Raw genomic sequence first — 26556 nt, 5'->3', positions numbered from 1 at the left:
TCACTCCAGTCAGCACTGGTGGGCACGATTTGCCTCCTACACTGAGTCACTCAGGCCAAGCTGCAAGGATTTGCTGAAACTCACCAACCTACTTAGCAGCAGCTGCTTCGTTAGAGAAAAAACCAGCACAGGAGCCGAAACCTCTGATGGTCCCAATGGACAGGCCACAGCCAAGGACAATCAGGTGTGACCTCAAAGCCCTTCCTGCTTGGGTGACGGGTCCCACCCCACTGGACCGTGGGATAATGTAAGCACAGCATGAAATACAAGCATCCTTCACTGTTAACCTCAACACACTCTGACCTGGTTCTCCAGACATCAATGAGAATGTCCAGCACAGCCTAACAGTTAGGCTCCAGCTAAAGTTTTGGTTCGAATATTTTTGGAGCCATTACAGGATTTTCTTAGCTCCTGGAAGTTCCTATTAACAAGGACAGTGCCCTCGCAAGCATCTTCCTTCTCTACACCACTGCCCTGTCTCCCCACCCCAACCCTCCTGCCTCAGTCGCACAACTTCATTGCCCCCAAGGAAGCTCTGTTTAGAAATTTCCTAATTCCTAAATGTTTTTCAAAGAAGGAAAGAGGAATGGGATTTAAAAAAAAAAATTTTTTTTTTAAACTCCACTTGACAGCAACCGGGTCCTATAATGTGAGTGGCCGCGGGATTTCCTAACACTTTAGAGCCCTGACAGGGCTGTTGGGCTTTTAAAAGATAACACTAGGTTTCCTTTCTCAGCGGCCGCGCCCCTGGGGGAGCGGGCCTCCCCAGACTACTGTGAGCATAGCTTGGGAGCACGGTGCGCACAGGTATAAATGTGTCAGAGGGCCTCTCCCGAGACGGTCCTCCAGACCTGCACCCCCGCGCACGTCCCCCATCTCCGCCATTCGGTTGCCAGACGCGCTTCCCTCGAGGGAAGATGGGCTCCCCGCTAGCTCCGAATTGAGCGAGGTCCAGCCCTAGACTGGAAATTAAATATTCATCTCGGGCGTGAGCGCTCTGCTTCTCCTGCCAATGTTACTGTCAAGGTCAAGGGCCTGAAGCCGAGCGGCTGGGGCTGGGGTCTCCAGCCGCGCAGAAGCCTCCCCGCGGGAACTGCGCCCTGGGCGCGCAGCTCCGGGCGGCCACACCGGCGGGGCCTCCAGCCTGGTCCTCCGCGGGGCGCTTGCCTCTGCAGCTCTGCCGGATTAGCTCCGGAGTTCTTGGGCCCTCCTGAGCCCCGGAAGCAAGAACCCGTTGGCCAAACCCGTGAGCGCGGAGCTGGGCACCCCCGGTGCGCCGGAGGAGCGCGGGCCCCGGGGCTCTGTCGCCAGGCGACAGCGGCTGGAGCGGCGGGAGGAGCCCCGGGGCCCGCGCAGGCCGGGCGGGGTACCTGGCAGCGCCGCCTCGCACCTCCGTCCTTAGGCCTTCCTGGCTGGGGCGGGGCCGGAACAGCTAAAGTTGCGGTGGCTGGCCGGGTAAAAGCCAGGCGGGGCGCGGCCGGCGACTCACCTGTCCAGCGGCACACCCGCCGAGTAGCTGCGGTCCCCGACGGGTGGCGGGCGCACCGCCCCTCCCGCGGGCAGCCCGAGTCTGGCGGCGGCGGGCACCGGTCGGGGCTGGGAGGGGACCTGGAGCTGCGCGTCCGCGCACGCGACTCTGCTCGCTCCTCGCTCCCTCGGTCGCCGCCGGTCCCGGCCCAGATCCCGCCCGCGGGGCGCTCGGGCTCTGGGGAGCAGCGCGGGGACCCAGGTCCCGCGGCGGAGACAGCGCGTGGGGCTCCGGTCGCGGGCGCCGAGGGCCGCCCTCCCTGCGCCTTGGCCGCGCCGGCTCTGCGGAGCGGAACGGAGCTGGGCGGAGCGCAGCGCAGCGCGCACTGTTCCCTCGCTTTCCGAAAGGCCACCCTGGCGGCGGGGCGCCGTGACGCAGGCTTGACTCACGCGCGGGTCCGCGTCAGTGCGAGGCTCTGGGGCCGCAAGCGAGGCTTTGATGGCCGACGACGCAGGCGGAGGGGGTGGGCAGGGGGAAGGGAGAGGGGCTAAACCCGGGAGCAGCCTCTTGAGGCGCCGGCCCAGGGGACCCAGAGCCTAGGACAGCATCACCAGGGCTTCTGTCCTCAGAGAGGAATGGGGCCCCCGATAGCCAATGACCCCCCGGAGTCCTGGGCCTTATTTCCTCACCTTTTCAGGAGCAGCTCTCTGGCCGTCCTTCATGAACTCAGCTCCAGCCAAAGTGCTTACTCCCCTGTCCTACCCACTTCCCCTCCCTGTCTTCGCGCATTTTCCCCCTACTTGCAATTCCTTTTCCACTCCACCGTCCTTCCGTCCTACCACCCTGCAAGACCATTCCCTGTGCAGTTCAACTTCAATACAGCTGTTGAGCTCCTCTTGTATCCACGGGCAGCAGGGGTTGAGAAGATCAGAGAACCGCCGGCGGAACCTCTCGGGACAGACAGAGGGGGTTCCCTAGATAGACAAAATACCAAGCCGAAGGACTGGGGAACCCTACAAGATGGGGAAAGTAAGGGATGATGAAGGGAGAGGAAAATTCTGACTGGGCTCTGAGGAAGGCCTTGAGGAAGCAAGTTGGGATCCTAGCCTCAAAGGGTGGGCAGGACCTTCAACAGACAGAAAGGGAGAAGGTTGGCCCTTGTGGAGGGGAGAGCATGACAAGGACAAAGATGTCAGACAGTGGAGAAGGTGTGCAGGGGAGGTGACTGCCTGAGCGGGAGGGGGGTGGGGCAATAGGGGTAAAGTTAGGGAGGTGGGAGCCATCCTCCCTAGCCTTGGAGGGCTGGCTGCATGTGGAGTCTGGGATGAATTCTCTCTGCTCTAGGGGACCTTGGCATTAGAGACAGTGTTTGGGGAGGTGGAGGCTGATTCTCAGTTGTCCTACTGACAGGCAATACTCTGAAGGCTCTGAGATTTTACGCTTGGAGTCTAAAGGGTGAACTTGCCACGGTTTCATGGATGGTGGCAGAAGACGTGAGACTCTGGGGCCAGAGACAAAGGACTTCATTACCGGTGGTGTGGCAGGGAGGCAGGAGCTTCACTTTCAAATCATTTTCCCTTGATCTCCAGACCCCATGGGAAGGGCTGGGTACTGGTGATCCTGCACATGCTGAGGAGTTCTAAGTTTAGAAACCCCAATCCTTTATAATGGGCTGCAAGCAAATCTGCCAACTTTTGCCCTGGAAGGAGACATTATTATCTTAGCAAACAAGCCCATCCTCCACTGAGCGAGACCGTATCTTCCAAAGCTGTTCACTATGCAAATATCCTCAAAAAGATAGTCTGGAGCAAAAAGCCACCAGTGCCTCTGCCCACGAGACTTGCAGAAATGTGAGACTCCCATGGAGACTTATCTCCTAATGGACATCTATCTTTTCACTCAACAGCTACTGTGTTGGCTAGTGTTACCTGGTGCTGTTCTAGGCCCTGAGGATACAGCAGAGAACAGGACAGATAATGATCCCTATCGTCATGGAGCTTACGTTCAAGTGGACCCAACCAATAACACAGAGTGGGGTGAAGGGCCATGGCAGGAAGTAGCCAAGTGAGCCAGGAGCAGTGCCAGAGGTGAACAAACAGAATGTGACAACTGGCCTGGTGAGGGATGGAGAAGAAGGATGGGGTCAGAGATAGGTGGTTTCAGGGCAGGGGAACTCACCAGCGGGTGGTGTGCTGATGGGGAAGGATAGGACTTTGGACCTTACAGACCTGTTTTTTTTCATCCTGACTACCACTTACTAGAGACCTTGAGCAAGTGATACCACATCTCTGAGCCTCAGCTTCCACATCTGTGAAATGAATAATACATGCCCCCTAAGGTTGTTATGATGATCAGATGAGATGATTTTTTTTAAATATCTGGTATTACATCTGATATGTGTGCTTAAAAAATGACTGTTATCAGTGGTACTATTAGATGATTTATTATTATTAACTAGGATAGGGAATCTCAAAAGAGGAACAGATTTGAGGAGCAGTAGGGAAGAAGGTAATGAGATCATGGATTTGGGACATACTGAAATAAAATGTCCATGGGATAGCAAAAGGGTAACCCGAAGACGTCCATTGCTTCTCTGCCTGTATATCCCATCAACCCAGTACAGCCCCAGCCTTGAATGAACTCAATACTTGGTTTCTCTAAGCCAAGTTCTCTAGAGAAAAACATACTGTGGAGCACACAGGTGTCCCTCTGCTTTTCATGGTTACCAACCCCAAGTGGGCTCTCATGTGGCACAACAACCTTCCTATGATTCTCCGGTCAACTTACTTCTCCATTCTGTTGGAGGGCCACTGCAGGCTTCTCCACTCTCCTACGTACGCACCCTGCTGTCCCCCAACCCCACCACATAGGTTCCTGCCTTACTTCAGCCAGAAGCCCCCTTGGATTTCCACTGACAAAAGCAGACCTGCACCTCCATTTGCACCTGCCCTCTCCTCTTCCTGATGCAGCAGGGGAGAGTCTCTCCTGCTCCCTGAGACTAGCCCCCAGCTGCCCACTGGGTCCCCTGGCCCCACCCTTCGTGAGAGCCTCAATCACTGTGGGTTATTCCTTCTCTCCTGTCTTGTCAACCTTTGCCTTTCTACTGGATCCTTCTTAGCAGCTATCTTCCTTTCTCAAAGTCACTAACGCTCCCATCCCTACCTTCCCCTTTTCTTCCACATAACCTGCTTCCATTCCCTCACTCCCACTCACTCTCCTCAACTCACCTCTGCCCATCATGCTGCCGAGATGGCTTTCTCTCGCAAAGGTCACAGGGGACTTCTGTGTCACTAAATCCATGGAACAGCCTCCAAGTCCTCATCTCCCTGACCTCTCTGCGATTCTTGCCTTGGCTGTCCTCTCTCCTTCCTTCTAGCACTCTCTCCCTAGGGTTCCACATTCCCTGGGTTTCCTCCTACCCTTCTGGCCCCCCCGCCCCCGGTTTCCCCTGCTGACCTTTAAATGCTGGACCTCCCAGAGCCCTAGCCTTTTCACCCTTTGTACCCCTTTCCTAGACCATCTCCCAGACCACTGACTCTCATCTTTACATCTCCATTCCAGACGTCCTCTGAGCTCCATATACTCAACTTCCTACTCCATCTTTCCACTTGACTCCCTTGGAATCACCTCAACACAGATGTGCAAGAAATACATTCAACATTTCAAAGCTCTACCCTGTAAATATTCCAGAGTTCACTTCTTGCTCCTCCTCTGGTCCTCCTTGGCTCCGTGAATAGCTGAGCCAATCAGAAACCCAGGAATCATCTTGAGACCTCCTCTTTCTCACTCCGTTGTGAAATCTGCCACTAAATCCTGGAGATTTCATCTTCTAAGTACCTCTAGAATTTGGCTACTTCTCTTTCATCCTGCTGCCATCCAGTCCAGACCAGAATAATGGCTCACCTGGACCCTCACTATCACCTCCTGATTCTAATTCCAGTCTTGCTCCCTTTCTCCACACAGCAATGGCACAATCTTTTAGAAGTCCAGATATGATCACAGTCTTCTCAAGTTTGCAGAGTTTGGCCCCACATCTTCAACACGTCCTTCCAGACCCTCCCTCAGCCCTAACCTCGCTTCACACCCTCCCCCTTGGCCTTCCCTACAGCCCACTGCCTGCTCCGACCTCCTTTTGGCTCCTCCTACATGCCCACTCCTTCTGCCTTGGCCTTCAGCCATGTCCCCTTCCCTGCCAGAGAGCCTCTCCGTCCCCTTCTCCTCTTCCCTCACTCCCTGCTCACCCACCCAGTTCACCTCAAACCCTAATTCTTCACACCTCTCCTGAGCATGGAGAAGAATTCAGTCAAACTCCCAGGTAGACATTTCTTCTCCTTCATGGCCTTTTTCATGATTGTAAATTGGATGCCTAATGGTGTGACTGTCTGCTGACTGATGGTCTCCCTGGCTGATGGGTAAACTCCTTGAGGCAGAGACCACGTCCATCTTTACCACAGGGTGGACCCTCCGTAGGGATTTGCTGAAAGAATAGATAAAGTGTGGTTAGAAATATGGGTGTGAAGTCCAAGGAGAGAGGGCTGGAGACATAGATTTGGACGTCATGTGCGGAAAGGGGGTGCTGAAGTAGAAGACATCGTGAGGACAGAACTTGGGGGGCTGTGCCTGCTTCTGTGGGGCAGGAGGAGCAAGAAGGATCAGGAAAGAAGAGAGAAAAGAGTCAAGAGGTGACGAGGGACAGTGTCTATCACAGAAGAAAGCGTTTCCAGAAGGAAAAGGTCATCCACAGTATCAATATTTGCAGTGAAGTGAAAGAAGTTGAAGCCCAGAAAGTATCCTTAATTGAAGCTCCCGACAGGGAGAGGGGGAAAGAATGCTTCCACCAAGAAGTCTTCCTGAACCCTCCAGCTCTCAGTGGCCATCTCCCCTCTGAAAAATCTAGAAAGCTGATTCTTCCTTGCCAGGCCTATAGAAAGATATTTAAAGTATATAGTATAATATTACAAGGTAAGACTATTAGTACCCCCAGCCTTACTCATAGAAGAACTCAGGCTTGGTGTCCAAGTCATACAGTGAAGTCCATCCCAGGTACAAAGTCCTTGCTCTCAACCTTGACATTTAGGGCTTTATAATGTAGGTTCCCCCTTCACATGTCTATGCCTTGCCTCTCAAATTAGAGTGTGGCTGCATATAGGGCAAGGACCTCTTCCTCTTCTATCTCTCCATGCCTTGTGCTCCCCTCCCCAATACAGGACTTATACATAATAGGTGCTCAGTCAAAGTTTACAGGCTGGGCCAGCCCTGTCAAGTATGGAGGGTCCAACACAATGACCTAATCTGTTCTTCTAAATACTGGTCCTGCTTGGAAGAGGAGACACATTTACTGGTGTGTAAGCTCCCTTCCCCAGCTCTTCCTGTCTACCCAAGCCTGTCTTCCTGAAAAGAAAGACCCTGAAGTCGTGCTACTAATTTTTATTTCTCTCTTACATGAATCCAAGGAATGCTACGCCCAGGATCATTAAGTAGTAAGATGCAGGAGGAAGTGTTGGCCGTGGCTTTTTCCAGGACACAGGGAAAGAGCCCAAATGGCAATTCACTTAAATTGTTTGTGTTTCTGAACATCTGAAACACACAGATGCTAAGCTATGATCTCTCTTTTGTTCTGAGTGGGCACAATTATTAGTTTTTCTAGTGCGGACATTTTAAAAAGGCCCCAACATTCTTTGACTGTGTTCTCTTCAAGAAGTGATGCTTGTGTCTCCTCCTTTGAATCTAGGATCTGTGATGCCCAAACAAGAGAGGGAAGTTGTGTATATTTCTGGACCCAGGCCATAAGAAAATGGTAGCTTCCATTCTCTCTCTCAGGATCCTTGCTCTTAGAACCTGACTGCCATTCTGTGGAGCCCACAGAGAGGCCCACGTGAAGAAGAGGCCCCCGGCCCCCAGTGTGGGCTGAGCTCCTGACCTTGCCAGCCAAGCAAGTGAGTCATCTTGGAAGCAACTCCTCCAGCCCACTCAATCCCCCAAGCTGACGGTGCATGGAGCAGAGACAAACTGCCTGGCTGAGTCCTTCCCAAATGCCTGACCCACAGAAACCATGAGATAGAGAAAGGTGATTATTGCTTTAAGCCGCTGTGTTTTAGGGTGCTTTGTTACACAGCAATAACCAGAACAGCCAGGTAATTGCTGAATAAGCATGGAAGCAGCAAGAAGGTCAGTGACCACGTGCTACTTTCACACCTTGGAAACCTCCCTCACCGATGACTTAGAAGCAGAAAATGGGCCTTTTTCCATGGCCATCCCAGGAACCCCATCCTCCCAAATTCATTGAGTTTAGATCAGCAAAGGGAAGAGCAAGCCTTACCCAAGTAGTGTTTAAAATGTAAAACATAGCTGATGCTAAAGTCCCCACCCACCCTGGTACTGTGTGTGTCTTTAGAGTAAGTGCTAGGCCTACTGTAGTTCTTGAGGATGGTTATCCCGTTATGGCTTCTGAGGATAAAACCCATCCCTGTGGGTATGTGGAATTTCACCTGAATGAAATGCCGTGTTAACTCCCCGGAGGAAATGGAAATTGGAACCTAGAACAGGAGCTCCGATCTTCCGCCGGGCTACCCCCACTCATGGCACCTCTGCTTCCTTACTTCCTTTTCCTTGCCTGTGGCTGCCAGCCCTAATCAACTGTACTTTGCTTTTCCAATGAGACCCTATGGGCTTCATCAGCTCACCAATCAGCTGGAGTCGGCAGAAGAAATGACACTCATCAGCCGTCTTGAGTTAGAAAATGAGCAAGAAAGGGAGTCTCGGCTCTCAGCGGCAGGGATTCGGAAGCAGTGTGGGGCAGTAGCACGTGAGTGTGTTGGAAACTCAGGCCCTGCGGACTGGTGCCAGAGCTCACAGTTTCAACTCCCCCTGCCCCCGTACTAGCGTGGGACCTCTCGGGACCTAGTGTTCCCACCTGCGAAATAGGGATAAGAATAGCGCTCTCCTGGGCGCCTGGGTGACTCAATCAGTTAAGTGTCTGCCTTCAGCTCAGGTCATGATTCCAGGGTCCCTGGGATCGAGCCCCGCATCCAGCACCCTGCCCCACAGAGAGTCTACTTCTCCCTCTGCCTCTACCCCCACCCCCTGCTCGTGCTCTCCTCTCTCACACTCTCTCTCTCAAATAAGTGAATAAAATCTTAATCAATCAATCAATAAAAGAATAGCGCCCTCCGCACAGGATGTTGAGCATTAAAAAGAACATGTTTATACCAGCAGCTGGCACAGAGTGAGGACTCCATGGGTCCACCGCTGCTGGGATCATGATCACAATGTCAACAACGGTGACGGTGACAATGACCCAGTAAAGAGCTGGGCCACAGCTTGGACAGAGGTGCTTCCAGCCAGAGCCCTCTGTCCTGGGGTCCTGTGTAGATGGAACAGAACTGAGCCCTGGGAGGAAGCTCTGCTAGCAATCCCAGCTGTCTGGAAGGTCACCAGTCCAAATTTGAGCCAAATGTAGAGGAGGGAGCAGTAGGACCCTGAGTGGGGCGGGGACTTCCCTGGCAGAGTCAGTACACAGCAGGCCGCCGCCCCTCACCTGGCCCATCACCTGGTGCAATTTGCGGGGGGGGGGGGGGGGGGGGGGTGCCAGCGTGAGCAGGCGGGCAACAGCCCTTCCTACTGCTCCCAGCCCACCTGCTCCTGTCTCCATTCTGTGGGTCTCTTTGCAAATCCATCTAAATCATATTTGGGCAAAGCTCCTCTGTATCCGGCACTGTGCTAAGTTCAGTCAGCTCACGGACTGAATTCCCAGGCAGGGGTTTACACCATCAGCCAAAGACAACATGGAAGGTGTTAAAAAAGCTAAACAACTTTCCTCTGTATTGGCCAGGGCCTAACAAAAACCCCAAATCAACCTCAGCGGTGAGAGGACAATGATAGACTTCATCCACGTATAAGGGAAAGCAAACTTTCTGAAGGACTTTGTTTAGCCCCTAGGGGTTTATGTTCAGCTCAGCTTTTGCCCTGAGCATTAGGTTTCCTGGAAGAAGGAATAGGATTCTCTCTTGTGCAAGTAGCATATATGTACATATATATAATAATTTAAGTAAGAATCTTTGTAGAAACAACACAGATGATTTCATTACCTTTTACATAATTTGTTTCCTGTTTCTCCAAATCCATCATTCTTGGTTCCATCAAGAGCTTATGTGAAAAGTTTTTGTATATTTCAAGCTATAAATAGGAAGCAACAATGGGAAATGGCTGCTAAAGCAGCTAACTTAAGCTTGAGCTACATGAATAGAATTATCATTTTCCAATGATGGCATGGACGTCACAAGTCCATGTAGCCTCCTCGCTGGAGCTTGAGGACCACTGTAGAGAAATAGTGAGCAAGCGGGGACGAGCTTGTGAAGGGACCCACCACATCCCCAACCCTACAGACCTCGGTCTGGATCCAGCTGGGCCTTTTAGAAGCTGTGGCTTAGGGAACAAGTGAGAGATAAAGTCAGAAGGTGAATTGGATTCTGTAATGTGTTAGGCTGGAAACTTCTACTTAGGTTGAAAGGTAAAAGGGAGCCATTGAAAGTTTTAGAGCATGGCAGTGACATTACGGGTATGACTTCCTAGCTAGACTTAAATGGGAGGTGGCAACCCAGAGCCCTTCAGAATTATCCCTGCCCCCTGAGAGGAGACTCCCATTTCTATTCCCAGATCCTACCTCCCAGCAACTTCTAGAGAGTCTCCTCACTCCTGACTGGGAATCCACTCCTCAGTCTCTAAAGTGGAAGCCTCACTTCGGGTTCTGAGAGAATCCCAGTGGTGAGCAGGTTGGGGGAGGTGGGGCAGAATTGGAGAGGAATGTGAGGAAAGAGAGAGGCAGAAAGAGATCAGAGGCCCCGGAAAACCAGGGAGGGGCCTCCCAATTCTTTCCTGCACCCCACACCTCACCTTCTTCCACTGGGACTCAAGCAAGCCACTGAACCACTTGGGTCCTCATCTCTTCTTTCGATGTGAGACAGTCAAGCACAGGATGGAGGAGAGGAATGAGCAGCCCTCTGCAGGAACAGGAAGCACCCCACAAATGCAGGCCAGGCCCCAACCCCAAGGCAACTCCAATCTCCTGCTTATTGGAACTGCAACACTGCCCCGGAGAATCTGACCCCACAAAGTCCTTATCAAGCAGGATGGGGTGCCCTGACTAAACACAGCCCTGCAAAGTTCGCTTCACTTTACACAAGGACTCGCCTTGCTTTCTTTTTCTGAGGCAGTGTGATGTACAGAGTCAGATAAATCCAGGTTCTGAACCAATCTTGCCAAGCGATCTTTGAACTTCATATTCTTTATCTGGAAAATGGAAATAATATTCAGTTCTCTTATCTCACAAGGTCCTTGTGAAGATTAAAGAGATAAATCAAGGCAGTATTATCACTGTTGCTATTAGCAATAGCTCACAAAACACTACTGTAAGCATCTTACACTTACTAACTCATTGAATCATTAAAAAGCCACTTACTGAGTTTTAAAATATAATTTGCCTTATCCCCTTAAAGGCTGAAAGTTTCATTTAAAAAAATAATTTGCAACTGAAAAACTTAAACAGTACAATTCAGTAATATGATTGGATGCAAAATTAACATGTAAAAATATCTATAACCTTCAGATATACAACAATCAGTAAGAAGATAATAGAAAGGCTTCCATTACAATAGCAAAAACAACAACAAAAAAGAAAAATACTTAGAAATAAACTTAAAAGATGTATAGAAAATCTGCATGAAGAAAGTTCCCAAATGCCACTGAGAGATCCAAACAAACAAACAAACAAACAAACAAAAAACACGTTTGGACAGAAGAAAAGAAAGGGAAGATAAAACATAATAAACATGTTAATTCTCTCTAAATTAATCTGTAGCGTTAAAATGACCTCAATGAAAATAACACAGGATTTTTTTTTCTTTTTAGCTAGATGAGCTAATTCAAAGGTTCACATGTAAAAAAAAAAAAAAAAAACCAGCAGGAATAGCCAGGGGAATTATGAAAAGGGATTTGTGTGGTGTAGGGCATTAACCCATTAGGTGAGAAAGCAAGTTTACATTCATGTCGTCCTAGTATGAGAAATACATGAGGCAGAACACAGAGTCCATAAATATACTCTGACTTAGTCATTTAGGTCATGATAAAGATTATATTTTTTTCAAGTGACTAGGGGAAAAATGGATTTTTTTAAAGATCTTATTTATTTGAGAGAAAGCACACATGCAAGTGCGGGGAGGGGCAGAGGGAGAGAGAATCTCAAGCAAACTCCCCACTGAGCATGGAGCCTGACATGGGGCTCAATCTTACAACCCTGAGATCATGACTCTGAGATCATGACCTGAGCCGAAACCAAGGGTCAGACGCTTAATCAACTGAGCCACTCAGGTGCCCTGGGGAAGATGGATTTTTAATAAATGGTATTGATTTGGCCACCAGAAAAGAAGTAAATTTGAATGCCTTCCTCACTCCTTACATCAAATTGTACATGTACCAGGATTAATAAATGTAAAATTAAAAAAAAAGCCATAGGAATGCATCCAATGCAGTACTTAGAGGGATATTTATAGCCTTAAAATAGCTGTATTAGGAAAGAAGAGAGATTGAAAATCAATAAGCCAAGCAACCATCTCAAGTCTAGGAAAATAGACTCAAAGGGAACAGAAGGAAGAAAATGATAAAGACAATGTAGAAATTAATGAAATAGGAAAGTAAACATACAGTAGAGAAGATTATCAAAGTCAGAAGTTTGTCCTTTAAAAAGTCTAATTTTTTTTAACAAAACCATACAAATACTAAAAGAAAACATGGAGAACTTATTCTGATGTTGGGTGGGGAAGAACTACCTAAATATGATATAATCACTGGTTCCTGTTTACCTCCTCTGCTTTATTGTTCCCCAAATCACTTATCATCATCTGGCATTTGATTCACTTTTCTGTTCATTTGCTTGTTGTCCGCTCCCCAACTAGACCAACACTGTATCCCCAGCACTTAGAATAGTCCTGCCCTATAGTAGGTGTTTAGAAATATCTACCAAATGACTGTTTAAAAGAGGGGAGAGGTATTTCTTTAATATATAAAGAGTTCCTAAAATCAGTAAGAAAAAGAGAGAAGGATAAAATAGAAAGTTTGTGGAAAATAAAATACAAGTGGCTCTTACATTTACAAAAAGATGTTCCATTTCATTCATAATAAGAGAAATGGCAAATTGAAAAACAATGAGACATGGGCAAATAAAATTTTTTAAAAAGGTTGGTAACAAACAAGTTGCTAATCGGAGATGATTTAAATTGTGCAATCTCTGAGGAGGATAATGAGACCATATTATCAAAATTACAAAGGCACATACCCATTGCCAATTAAACCACATCTACCAAAATTATGAAGGCACATACTCGTTCTGAACATGTGTTTGTTTAAAGGCATTTGTTTAAAAATATTCCTTGCAGCAGTGTTTGTAAAAAAAAAAAAGGAAACAATTTAGATGTCTATCAACAAGGAAATGTTTAAATAATTTACGGTACCTCCACACATTGAAATTCTTTGCAGCCATTAAAATGAACAAATCTGCTCTATATGTTCTGATTTGAAAATGTCTCCAAAATGCATTGTTAAATGAAAAAATATGCAGAATAGTGTGGAGAGGGTGGGACCACTTGTGTATGCTGCACGTCCTTGGAGAGGCATAAAACATTTCTGGAATGATACATAAGAAACTGATAATAGTGCTTGCCTCTAGGGTGAGGAACTGCATGGCTGCAGGCAAGCAAGGAAGAAAGATTTACTTTTCATCACGTACCTTTTGAATTTTAGACCTTCTGTCTGTACCGTGTATATTTGGTCTACCCATATCTATTTCTATATGCATATGAGACCTCTGGGAAGGGGATGTCTGAAAGTGGCCACGGTCACTTCCTCTGTGGCGGGGGTTTGGAGGTTGGAGGACCTTGGAAGGGAAACTTCGTACTGGACTTAGTTCATTTTAATTTTTCTTTGACCATGTGCCTGTATGACCTGTTCATTAAAATAGCAAAAATGCATTTCTCCTTTCTCCTCTAGACTGTCCCTTTCCGCCGCTCTCCCCTGGACCCCCGCCTCCCCTCCTGTCCCCTGTGCTCAGGCACACGCAGCCACTCTCTGCAGCAGGGCACGGTGGGAAGAGCATGGACGGTGCGATCGGATCCACGTTCTCATTCTGACCCACAGCTTCTCGTCCTCACCTGTAAGAGGGGGATAACAGTCGTATGTATATTATAGGGCGCGCGAGGATTAAATGAGAGAACATATGTCCAGTGAGTGAGCAGTAAGCAATAGTTACTGTTAGCATGAACTCTGCTTTTCTGGAACATGGCTCTAATGCCTGTGGAGGGCTGGGTGGCTGAACCTTTGAAGTCGTGTGCTTGGAAGTGTACTTCCTCCCTTTTATCGGCTACCTCCAAACTCTGAAGGAAGAAAGAAATGGTAAAGGCTTTGAGGAGTCACAGTATCTTCTAATATTTACTGAGAGCAGCGAGGATACTCTCTTGTTTGTAAGGGGAGGTAGGAGACGGTGAAGGAGAATACCCCAAATTGCCCACGTGCCCGCATCCTGGGGCCCCAAACTCTCAGCCTGAGACGAAGCACTGTCCTTTGGACATGGGAAGGGGGTGGGGGAGTCTGCTATAGTAGGAGCAGCATCCTCTAGGAGTGTGTGAGGAGGGGAATGTGCCAGGAGACATAGGAAAGGAGGGGGCTGTTTGCCCCACAGGCATGGGGAGGGAGAATCAGGTGCAAAACCTGCCTCACCCCAGGACCAGCACGCAGCTTTCAGTACCAGAGTCAAATATAGACCCATTTCCATAAAAGCACCAGCCTGCTTCTATAAATACCTCAGCCAGTTTTCCGGGGTTCTCATGTGACTTTGATGCCTACCGACTGCGGGGATCCGTCACCATGGTTACCAGCGCCATGTGACCAGCACTCTTCATTCATGGCAGGTTGCCGCATCCTGGACTGGGGGTGGGGTGGCGAAGGGGGGCTGGAGGGAGGACCGAGGAGAGGGAGAATGGGGATGAACAATGAATAAAGATAAAGTGTCCAGTCTTGGGGGAGACTTGCAGAGCTCCAGCCTTCCTGCAAAGGATGCTCTGACAGAATTATTGATCTCTCCAGGCTGGCTGTCAGGGAAGAAACGTTTTACTCGAGAAGCAATAGACATCCTTGCCTGAGTCTGAGAAGCGAAGGTTCAGAGTGGAAGTCACCTTAACAATCCTCTAGGCCCTTTACCCTTGTTGTCAGATGAAGAAAACCAGGCCCAGAAAGGTGGAGTGACTTGTCCAAGGTCACACAGGGAGTCAGTTGCTAATCCCGGGCAAGAGTACGGTGTGTGTCAGTAACAGGCTCCTTGCCACCTAACTGGGGGCTCAGCTCTGGGCCGGGGGCTGCGGTGGGCCACAGAGATAGAAGTGTGACTCTGGTGAGTGGGGACTTCAGGTATCTTTGCTCCCACCTCGCTGGGATAGGTCTTCCAAGGGAGGTGCAAACAGAGCTCATTTAGTCCGTGCCAAGGCTCGGCCCCACCCCCCCTGGCTGATAAACTCACAGAGAGTGGCCAATAAATCAGGAAACAGTTCTGTAGCATCAAGCAAAGCCAGATGTCATCCGCAGTAATCTATGGAAATCTTTTTTTGCTGGGGCATGTCCCAGATCTGCCCCCTCCAGCTGAATCCCTCAGACATCACCATGTCCTGCACCCTTCCTTGCTCGGTTGCCAGGGACGAGATGAAAAGTTGAGAAAAGAACGCTCCTTGCCCCTGCAGGGCTACCATGCTCAGGTACATATGGACAAGCAAACAGAAGAGAATCGTGTTAACAAACAGCTGTGCTCGGGGACGTTCTCGGGTCTGGAAGCAGGACGGGCCGCAGAAGTTAGGCAAGGCTTCCAAGAGGAGGTCGGGAGGAGGACATAGCCTGGCAGGTGGATGCGAGGAGCATTCTCAGGGGATGCTGGGAGATGGGACGGGACCTGAGTGGTCAGGGTGGGGGACAGCGCTCTGCCTGAGGTGGGCCGAGGAGGAAACACTGGTCAGGTGTTGGGGGTAGGACGCTGGTGACCACAGAGCCGGTACACATGATTCAGTCCCATGGGCCTCCCAGGCAGCAGTGGAGGGCCCAGGGGGGAAACGGATTCAGAGAAGACAAATACTGAAATATTCCTGAAGGAGACAGAGAGTGAACGCAGACCTCAGCTGTGGGCTCTGTCACCACGTGGTCATGAGACAGATGTCCAGCGGGCCCCACGGAGGTTCAAATCCACCGTGTGGGAGGCTGGTAGCAGCCGAGCGGCCTGGGGCTGGCTCGATCTCCCTTATTCTTCACCTATGCTCTCCATGGAGCTGAGGACAGAGCGCCCACCTGTCCCACCCCCCTCACGGACTGACCGTAGCAGCCCAAGCCCAGCCTCCAAAGCTAAGAGCAGGTACTCTGATGAGGAGGCCAGGCCGCCCCGGCCACAACCACCTCTGGGCTTCACACGGGGCCGAGCACTTACCCTGGGTGTGTTTACTTCACCAGGACCTCCAGCTGCTGGAGTCCAGAGACGAGGCCAGGCCCTCAACCCCTCCCCTGGGCTGCAGCAGGGGCTTTGAATGAAAGCACACGCTCATTCGGTGCTGGGTGGTATTGAGCCCACGGTGCAGACAGACCTGAATCAGATCCCGGGCCCCGTCGCACACCTTGTGCGCCTTTGGGGGGCTTAGTGAGACTCTTGGGCCTCAGTGGCATATCCATGAAAGGAGATAATGACCCCGACTTTGAAGACCAGTTGGGGAAACTAGAGATAAGGGGTACACAGTGCCTGGTGCACAACAAGTGATTGTAGAAGGCAGTCATCTCTGTATGGTGGGGCCACATGGGTGGGGCACTTCCTCGTGGGTTCCCGGCTTCACGCTCTCTCGACCCAGGATTCTCCTGGCGTCCCCCCTAGCTAGCACCTTCCTGGGCACCAACCCTTCTACCTAGAAGGTCCTCTCGTTGGCTCCACTCATCACAAGCCTCTCTGTCCTTCAAAGCCCCATTTCAAGGGCACGCCTCCCTGCTGGGTTGCCCGATCGCTTCCAGCAGACAGGGTGTCCCCTGGGTGGATTTTGCCAGCACCATCACTGGCCACAGTCCCACAGTGTTGTCCCTCAGCACACAGCACGCCCTGCCTTCAGCAGGGCGTTGTGGAACACCGTTTACCATGCTAAGAACCTACCGTAATGAGACAGAGAGGGTAAGTGACTTGGCCATGGCCACACAGCTAATAGGTAGCAGAGATGGAAGTTAAACTCAAGCCTGTCTGGTTCCACAGCTTCTGCTTGGAAACTTACTCTTACTTGACCATCTTCACGCTCTCCCACTATAATATAAGCCAGCGCGGTGTGGCAGAAAACAAAACAAAACAAAACACAGCTCCTGGGGTCAGCTGGACGGGGCATAAAAAAAACCTTTGCCACCGACAAGTTGGGTGACCTTGTGTAAGTCCTTAACCTCTGCATCTGTTTCTTCACCTAGCGTTGTGAGCAGTTTAGCTAGATGATATGACGTGCGGGGGGGGGGGGGGGCCCCATCCCATAACAGCGAGTGTCACCCCTCCCATGCCCTGCTTTCCACAGGAGGCTGGTTTTGCCACAGGAGCACGGGGGCCGGGACTTGAGAGCATACCAGCACCAGCCCCGTTCTAAGGGCTACTGTGTATCTTTTCATTTTCTTCCTGACACCACCACCACAAAGAAAATTACTCTTAGCATCTCCATTTTACAAAACCAAAGCTTCCAGAGGGTGAGAAATTTGCCCAGTGTGACATAACAAAGCCGCAGAGCGGGATTGACCCAGATCCATCGGACCTCAAAGCCCGAGCTCTGAAACCATGATTCCATGTGGCCTCTCCGCAAGGTAAGGGAGGGATGAGTACTCTTGCATTTCCGCTGCGAGGTAGTTGAAGCAGGGATCACAGCATCCATTTTGCAGATAGGAAAGTAAGAGCCTGAGGATGTTAGGTGAGCTTGCCCAGGTACCAAACCAGTTGATGGCAGAGTCAGTTCTAGAACTCAGGGTTCCTAAACCCAGTGCTCCACTTTCTGTCTTGCTCCCTGATGCCTGTGGCTGAGATTCTTGGGATGGAGACACCAGGACCCTGGGACCTGGGCCAGGAAGTTGGCCACAGGCCTTAGCCTGGCCCAAGAAGCCTCCAACCATGGAGGAATTTGCTTTGAAGACAAAGGATGACTCCTGGCAAGGAGAGTCGTTCCTATTTCTGTTCCAGACAAATGGGAAGCTGCTGCAGATTCCATGATAAATCTTTTTGCTAAAGATGATGCATCACTTCAAGCTGGTTATATGCACAGAGTCTTTGGACATTATACAAGTCAATTACCGAGACCAAGTTCTCAGCACTGAGCAGAGATATTTTCATCAAGTGGCTGTAACAGAGCCAGCGCCTCCCAGGGATCTGGCTGGGAAGATGGTCCACTTTGAGGCTGATCCCGGGGCAACTACAGACTGGTGAGACCTGCCCACAAGCCCCCGAGGAAAGGTGCCCCCACTGCCATCATAATGACCATCGGGTTGTGCTTGCCCCTGAGGTCACCCCAAGGCTGCTGGGCCAGCCAGGATTATTCTGTCCAGGATCCTAATATGCCCTCACTCTCTGCTGCCTGGAGTTGGGGAAATAAGTGTAACACTCTGGGCCAAACCTCAAGTACAGAGCTGCCAACAGGGCCTTGCTTCCCCAGCCCCGGAAGCACTTCCCCCAGACCCTGAGGAGCTCCTTCCCTGAGCCCAGAACACTCCCAGGTCATCTCACAACTCACTGAGGCTGGCCCCTGGGAACTGCTCCAGGCCAGCAGATCCAGCTTTTCCTCACCCCTCAAACCCGAGAGCGCACACAGCTGGTACTCTGGCGTCAGGAATTTTAAACCTCATATGTTTGCTGCTCTGAGACGGTCTTCCCCTGGCCTGAATGTGGTGTTGAGTGTTTCAGATCTACGGTTTGAGGTCCTGGCCAGAACACTGGCTTGGAAGGCATGGGCTTCACTTACTGCTATGTGGTTTGGGGCAGGTCTTTAGCCTCTCTGGGCCCCAGTCGCCTCATCTAAAAATATGGCAAATGGTTCTTCCTAGCTCCAAAATGCTAAGCTTCATTCTCTGGGATCCCAAGAAGGCGGTTGGAGATGACTGGAGCATAAGAGGAAAGGGCTGAGGGTGGTAACTGATTAAATGGAGAGAGCAGGGGCCTGAGTCACACAGAACTTGAATGTCATGCTAAAAATTTAGGTTTTATTTTAAAGGTAGTGGAGAGCCAGGGGAAATGTTTAAGCATGGGAGTAGAATTGCCAGATTTAGCAAATAAAAATACCAGACAGCTAGTTAAATCTGAACTGGGCATCCTGTATTTTCTCTGGCAACCTGCATGGGAGGGACAGAGAACGCTCTTTGGCCACCGAGTGGAGAATGCACTGGAAGGGACAAAACCGGAAGGAGACAGACCATGTAGGATGCTCTTGTTATATTCCAGGCAACAATACCAAATTGTAATATTTGTTGAGCCCTGTTTTTTGCTGGCATGAAGTACTGTGTACGTATGGATGCATCTAATTCTCATGACAAGGTGCGATATCTAGTATCATTTCCATCTGACAGACAAGGAGACTGCCACAACAGAGAGGTTGACTAACTTGCCCAGGTCACACAGCTACTGGCAGACCTGGGGTTGGAGCCCAAAGCCCACACACTTAACCAGCTGCAATGTACTGTCACCCAGGGAGCCAGGAGAGCATGAACCCGGGCCAGGCAGTGGGAGCTGTGTGATAGCCCCTGGGTGGGAGTCGGGACACTGTGACCGGCAGAGAAAGGAGAAGGGAGCTTGGGAACTGCAGTACGTCCCAGCGACCCTCACGTTGTCAGATCCCTCGACATTTTTCCAAGTAGGAAGAGGGGCTCGTGAGCAAAAAAACTAGCACTTCTTCAGCATCTACTGAACAAACACCAGGCAGGGTGCAGGGGGAGCCTCAAAGTATTTAGGGGGCATAATGAACAGGGCATGGTGGTTGACTGGATGTGGAGTAAGGGCAAGAGGGAGGGGGAGGAAGACTTGGCACATTCTGGTTTGGGATGGCTGAGGGTGACATTAACCAGAGAAAGCCTTTGGGATGGTGAACAGCATGGGGGCTGGGCCCCAGGTGTGGGGTGTGGGAGAGAAGATGTGTTTCAGTCCAGGACATGCTAAACTTCTCAGGTATAAGGCCATGAGGCAATGGAGGCCCAGAGAGTTCCAGTGACTCTCCTGGAGTCACACAGACTATAGGTGTGGGGCCACAAACAGGAACTGAAGTCTCTTGACTATATCTGGGGTGCCTGGCCCCAACAGAGCCCTAGTCTAGCTTCAAAAATGAGATGAAGATGGAGACACCCCAAAACACAAGTCGGGGTCAGTATGTGGGGGCTGCTGTTGGATGCGGGTTCTGGAGTGTCTAGGAGCTCAGCTCTGACAGCAGATCTTGCCCGCTTGACCTCTGAAATCAAAGCCAAGGGCAGAACTAGGCTGAGTTTTAGGCACTGTGAGCCAAGAACAGTCTCCCTGCAATGGGTCTTCTCCACCTGCAAAAGAGAACAGTAGCCACAGCAGAGTTGTGTTGAGGATTCAGCGAGGTAAAGACATGGGAAACCTTGCAGTGTGCAAATATAATCTGTGATTGTGCTATAACTCCCTTCTTCTGCCTCTGTCACCACCCCCTCCCCCTTGCGTCCTCCTCTTCCTCCTCTCCCCCACTGCACCCTCCCATCTCCTCTCCCCCCAGCCCCCTCCCCCATTTTAGGCCTTGGGACAGAGCCTGTTCCAGGGATGTCTGCAGAGAAGCGGCCTGGGACGAACGTGCCACCTCCCATCTCAGCCTGCCTGGCTCGCTCCTCCCTCTGGCTCCTCCCTCTGGCTCCTCCCTCCTGGTCTCCGGCTTTCCACCCCTCCCCCCCACACACACACTCACCGGGACACAGGACATCCCAGCACGGCGCGGCCAGCTCGCCTGGCCTTGTCTCCTGCGGACCTCCTCAGGTCCCCTCCCTGCCTCCGCGTCCCCTGGCCTCCACGGGAGCCCCGCACGCACTCACGCGCACTCACGTGCGCACACACGCATGCACGCTCACTGTTGCCCGGGAGCACCGCCGAGGCGGCAGTGGGGACTCACACGAGAGGCCCCAGGGCATGAGGAGGCTCTTGCCTGGTTGGCCTGGAAATGCACAAAGCAGATCCCCAGGGACAGAGCGGGAGCCTGACGTCAAACCAAGGCTGAAAATACAGTCTGGAGAGTCACGCGGCACCGTGAAAAATGAGCCGCTCTCCCCAGCCAGAGACATGGCGAGTGGGGAAAGAAACATAAATCCCAGCTCTTCAGAGTCTCCAAACGGCAGGGGTGGCAGCTATTAGCCTCTAGAATGTCTGCGGAGAGGTCTCAAGGTCCCTAATGCGCCATTCCATTCGGGGGGCCAAGGCACCCCCTCCCCACTTCTGAGAGCAGCCAGTGCCCTGAGAACCCAGCGGGGGGGGGGGGGGGGCGGGGCACGAAGCAGGAGAAGAGGGGTTGCTCCAGTGCCCACCCCCACGCCCGGTGTGTCTGGCTAAGCCACTGCGTAGTGGGGACACGACCTCCCAACCACACCCAGAGGGACCAGAGAGCCAGGACCAGTGCCTCGGTGTGGGGCTCAAGATCCCTGCAGCATTAAGCCCTGACACCCTTTGCTGCCCTTGGGCAGCCTGCCTTCCCATCTTTTTCTCCACCTACTCACCCCCACAAGTACTTATTTGTTACCCCTTTAGTGTAGGAGGAACAGAGGTCCAGAGCTGTCGCATGGCCCAGTCCCAGATGACAGGTAGCCCATGTCAGAGGGCCCCAGCGTCCTTTGGAGCATGACCAACTTCCTGCCACTCTCAGATCCCCAGACCGTGTGAATGGAGCAAAGGGGCCCCAGGCCGCCAGGGCAGCCACGGGATGGCGGTTGTCTGGACCAGCCAGCAGGGCCTTCTGAGCGAGCGACATCAGTGGCAAATGTCCCTGCCCCTATCACTTGCCCCCACCTTGGCTCTCCAGAGGTTTCCCCAGGAATTAAAGCAGTCCCAGGGAAAGTGATGGGGCTTCCCCCCAGAGTGACCGAGGCTAAAGTCTCACCACTCCACTGCAATAGAGTTAAAAGAGATTTTAAGCTACTTTAGAAAATAAAGAAAAATTGATTAATCTCACTCCTAAGTTGGAGGTTGAGGTTCTACCTTCTACACATGTCTTCTGTACGACTGTCTTGTTTCTGTTTATTTCTTCTTTCTGGTCTGCCCCTCCAGCCTCTCTGCTTAGCCCAGCTCTGGTGTTGTCCACTCTCAGAATCCCCCACCTCATCCCGCATCCCCAGCACCTCCAGAACAAACTGCTCATCCTCTGAGCTTCTCCACGATGGGCCTCCTCACACCGCATGTTGGTGTACCACAGACATGTCTGTCTCCTCCTGTGGGTTGCTCCAGGGCAGAGCATCTCAGTCTCTATAACCCGCAGAGTCAGTCCAGCCCAGCCACGAGGGCTGGGCTCACATTCATGGAAACGAACCAAACAAGCTTCATTTGCACCTTACGGTTAGCCTGAAGACCCTGGAAAGACAGGCAAGGCCTGGAGCCCGGTGCTGGGAGGGGAGTCACCAGACTCCCTTCTCTGGGCACCTGTCCACAAAGCTCTGGACCTCAGGGTTCTGACAATCCTGGGGTGGACTGGATGAGAAGCAGGGGGAGCTATGGACAAACCTCCTTATCTAGATGCTCGAGTGCAGAGCCAAGCCTCAGGGGCAACAGAGGCATTTGTGTGAAAACCTAAGTCAGAGCATGTCACTCAAAGTCCTGTCCCTGCTCACTTGGGGTAAAAAACCAAAGTCCTTAGCATGACCCCAAAGCCCGATGTGATCTGGCCCCCAATATCTCTCCACCTATTTCATGCTGTTCTCTGCCTCCTTCTTTCTGTTCCAGCCACAGCAGGCTTCCTTGAACACTACCTCAGGACCTTGGCACCTGCTCTCTCCATTGCCCAAGTGTCACCTCTAGGGAGGCCTTTGCCTACACATAGACACACACACTCCCTGTACCTCTTCCCTGCTTTATTTTTCTTCTTATCATTTATCACCAACTGATACCTATATTTTTATTTGTTTATTATTTCTCTCCCTTACTGGAATGTAAGCTCCATCAGGGCAGGAACTTTTATCTGTTTGATGTTCATTCTTCTCCTCCTTGATTCACATGCCCCTTTTAATATCCTTTAACAAATTCTGAGACATAAAGTTAACTACTGTTAAGACATCTTATGTTAGATGTTGAGGGAATGAGATGTTAAGGGAACATCTTATGTTAGATGTTGAGGGAATGAGAGAGAGAAAGAGACAAAAAATATTGGCCTAGTGGCAATACATCGACAAAAACTTCTTCACAAGGAAATACAGTCCTTGTTTCTACAACGGCCACAGAGGTATTCCCCTGCACGGGGTTGCCCATGCTCCCTTCGCCCCCAGCAAGCTCCTCAGTTGGTTGTGGGTCCTTGCCAGTGTGACGGTGGGGTTGCTGGGGCACACAGTAGGCCTTCAAACAGTATTTATGCAGTCAGTGAGGAAGAGGCTGCCCTACACACATGACACGAAGTAGAGAGGAGGTAGGAGGCCGTCTTTGATTTGTGGAGATGGCCAGAATAGATAAATAATTGACTTTAAAAAGGGCTACTCCTACAATAACTGCTATTTGCTCAGATCAAAGAATATTCTCTCATCGGTTTTGCATTTCCCAAGGTGCTATGCACATAATAAGGGAGAGCTGGTCCTCTGGCTGATGCCGAGGACTTGCCTGCCTCAGTTTACCCACATCTGCAGATGGCAGGGGTGCACAGATGGCTCTCTCGGGGCTGGATGTGTAGGAGGACTTAGACACTGAGGGACAGCCCACAGAGGAGGGCAAAGACAGCCCCTCACCGCCCTGCTGACGTCCTTGCTCAACATCTCCCTCTGGATGGCATTTCCCAGTGCTGTTACCCATGCCTCTAACAAGGCCGGGGGACCCTGAGGGACCCCTGGGGGACTACCACCAGGGTCCCCACCGATGCCCTGAGAACCCTCCACTCTTCCTGCTGGCTTAGAGAACCTACCCCTGCAGCGGCTTCTTCTGAAGGGCATGAGCCTGAGTGCTGCTCAGGGCAGCCGGGCCCAGCCGGGAATGCCAAGTCCAGATCACAGCTCTCCAAAGGTCTAGCATTAGCCCCCACCCAGCCATACACCCCAGAGAGGCGCCCTCAACTAGGAGCTCCACGAGGGCAGGGAAGGGTCTGTCTGCTCACCATCAAATTCCCACCCTTAGCACTGGCCACAAAGGAGCTGCACGGAGACAGGCCGTGCACCTGGGGCTGGGAGGGCCCTCAGGGTCAGCCAGGTCTCGCTCCTGCTGCTTACTGAGTGAGTCATCACTAGAGTTCTCGGAGTCTCCTGACTCTTCATCTGGGAAGTGGGGATAACAATGCCCATCCCACTCACCGTTTAAATGTCCAGATGTGACCCAGCATTTATTGCTGACCCAGAGGATGGCGGGAGTTTCACAAACATTGCAGCCGTGCAGACAAGCAGACCTCGCCTACCACATCTGATGTAAGAAAGATGGGGTTCAGAGTTGATGGCCAAGAAAGAATTCTTGAGACGTCTTTGGTGCAAAAAAAGTGGTTTTATTAAAACACAGGAAAAGGTCATTTATTACTGCTTAGTAAAAACTCAGTCATGAGACCCTTCAGATATGCTTGGGGGATGATTGCCAACATGTATCTTGTAGGGGGTGGAGATAAAGGAAGTTTCCAAAGGAATTTTTCTATGTCGAAGTAGACTCACAGGGTCCTGGGGGTCAGGCTAGGATGGCCATTTGCCCTTAGCAAAGTACCAACATGGAGGCAGCTGAGTCCCTAGAGGAGTGTCACTCTGCCTATTTCAAGACTTGTCCATGGGCTGTAGGTAATAAGGAAATTTAATCATTTTTCTTCTGCCTTTGTTTCCCACATCACACCCGCACGACCCTCTGGTACCACTGCAGGGGCTTCCACAGGGGCCTCGTCCCCAAACACGTCCCTTCTTGTTCGCTGATGCCTCCTGCCACGCTGTGTGCCGACAGAAGCACCTGGTATCAGACGTGGTTCCACCAAGGAAGCAGAACCAGTAGGAGGAGATCTACACGCACAATTCCCAGGGACTGGCTACGTGAGTGTGGGGCTGGCTAAGCCGATCCGAGGGCCATGGGGCAGGCAGGCGGGAGGGGAAGACCCTGGACAGCTGGAAACCCTCAGGCTCCCGTGAAAGCTATTGGCCACACCCGAGCTGCTCCCAGGGCAGGCCTAAGCCTTCTCTTAAAGAGCTTCCAACTGATTGAGTCGGGCCCACCCAGGATAAATCCATAATTTAAAGTCAGCTGATTAGGGAGGGGCTTTCATCACAGGTGCAAAATCCCTTTGAAGCAGCCGCACCTGGATGTGGGTTCAAATAACTGGGAGAAGGACCGTGGATGCAACCAAAGGGCTGCTTGCTGGCCCCTTACGGGCTCCGTCTCTCAGAGAGCACCCTGGAAGCGTGGTAGAAATGGAATTCTGGGGACGGTAATTTGGCCCAGCCAAGCCAGGCCACCACAAAGCGTCACACAGCCCATGGGCGTAAATCTGCATAAAGACACAATCGTCACACCTCACATGCTGACATGTTGGCCCAGGCTACAAAGCACATTTGTATTCCATTGTCTTGCATAATCCTCTTGACAGCTCTCTGAAGGGAGTTTAATTATTTCATTTTACTGGTGACTCACGCCACCTCACACCCAGCTAGTTAAGTGACAGAGCTGGAGCTTGAACCTGTCTTGACCTGACTCATTCATGTCCTCACCAGAGAGTGAGTTTGATAGAGAGTTTTCGGATACATTTTAGGAAAGATGAAAGGAATACACCCCGGTCCTCAAGACAATCTTTGCTTACATTTTGGTTTTGCCGGAGCCCATTCTGGATGAAACAAGATAAGGTGTTGTGTGAATAAAGGATTTCATTCTCCCAAACTTGGTGTTAAAAAGGTCATATTTCTTTCTTAGGTCACATAATCTTCTTCTTCTTCTTCTTCTTCTTCTTCTTCTTCTTCTTCTTCTCTTCTTCTTCTTTTAAGATTGTATTTATTTATTTGACAGAGAGAGAGCACAAGCAGGGGGAGCAGCAGAGAGAGAAGTAGGCTCCCCGCTGAGCAGGGAGCCAGATGTGGGGCTCAATCCCAGGACCCCAGGATCATGACCCGAGCCAAAGGCAGACGCTTAACCAAGTGAGCCACCCAGGTGCCCCCCCCCGTAATCTTTCTTCTAAAGATTAAATTAAATTTAATCTTCTCCAGGCTTCCATCCTCCCAGTCCAGAGCAAAATTCTATTAGCTCTTATAGGGACTTCCTTGCCCACCTCTCCATCAGAGGTAAGCAAAGTCTCTGGGGTCTCCCACATTACAGAACACTCAGGGAAGGGCCCCCTGGTCTTTGTGCCCTCTGTCCACACGGATATGCTCACTGACCGGTTCTTATGGTTCCTGAATGGGAGTGGGTCCTCTGTTTCTGGGCCAATTTGGGGCAACGGTCTCTGCTGAGAGTCAAACCTTCTCGGGGCATCCCGCAACCCTTATCCTCAGGCCCTGCCCCTCTCTGGAGCACCACAGGGAAGCCTGTACATGCCCCAACCTTGGGACCATCCTACCCATCCCTTTTAGCCTGTTTTCCTTCAAACTTCCCTCCATTGCCTCCTCCTACAAAGACAATCCACCACAATCCCCTCAGTGAGCCAGGAATTTTACAAAACAAAAGCCAGGAAAGGGTGACAGTGGTCTTCCAGGTGCCTGACAGCTGATGCTTCTGGCCCTCCCCTCCCCCAAATAGGATCAATGATCATCCTGAACAATAACCAAACTTATTGAATATTTACTGTATTCCAAGCACTTCAATTGTGTTCATTCATTTCATCCTGTTAATAGGTCTCTAAGGTAGATGCTATTGTTAGCGTCACTCTTTCAGATGAGGAAACAGG

The 26556-nt window shown here is 51.1% G+C and overlaps 1 protein-coding gene across 3 annotated transcripts in view; it reads right to left on the bottom strand.

The window, feature by feature from the left end:
* SLC6A17 (solute carrier family 6 member 17) overlaps window positions 1-20466 on the bottom strand; it is a 67443-nt gene extending 46977 nt beyond the window's left edge. For 2 of the 3 annotated variants that reach the window (XM_027581455.2, XM_027581444.2), the window contains exon 1: window positions 1490-1831. The gene's annotated coding sequence lies outside the window, so the exon portion shown is untranslated. Of the gene's footprint in view, window positions 1-1489; window positions 1832-20451 lie in introns of those variants that run through there. The other variant, XM_027581464.2, reaches the window with a different exon arrangement.
* Window positions 20467-26556: the final 6090 nt, after the last annotated feature.

Source organism: Zalophus californianus, chromosome 4 (genome assembly GCF_009762305.2).
Source record: "Zalophus californianus isolate mZalCal1 chromosome 4, mZalCal1.pri.v2, whole genome shotgun sequence".
In the NCBI taxonomy this organism is placed as follows: domain Eukaryota; kingdom Metazoa; phylum Chordata; class Mammalia; order Carnivora; family Otariidae; genus Zalophus; species Zalophus californianus.
This window is presented reverse-complemented; position numbering and strand designations above follow the sequence as displayed.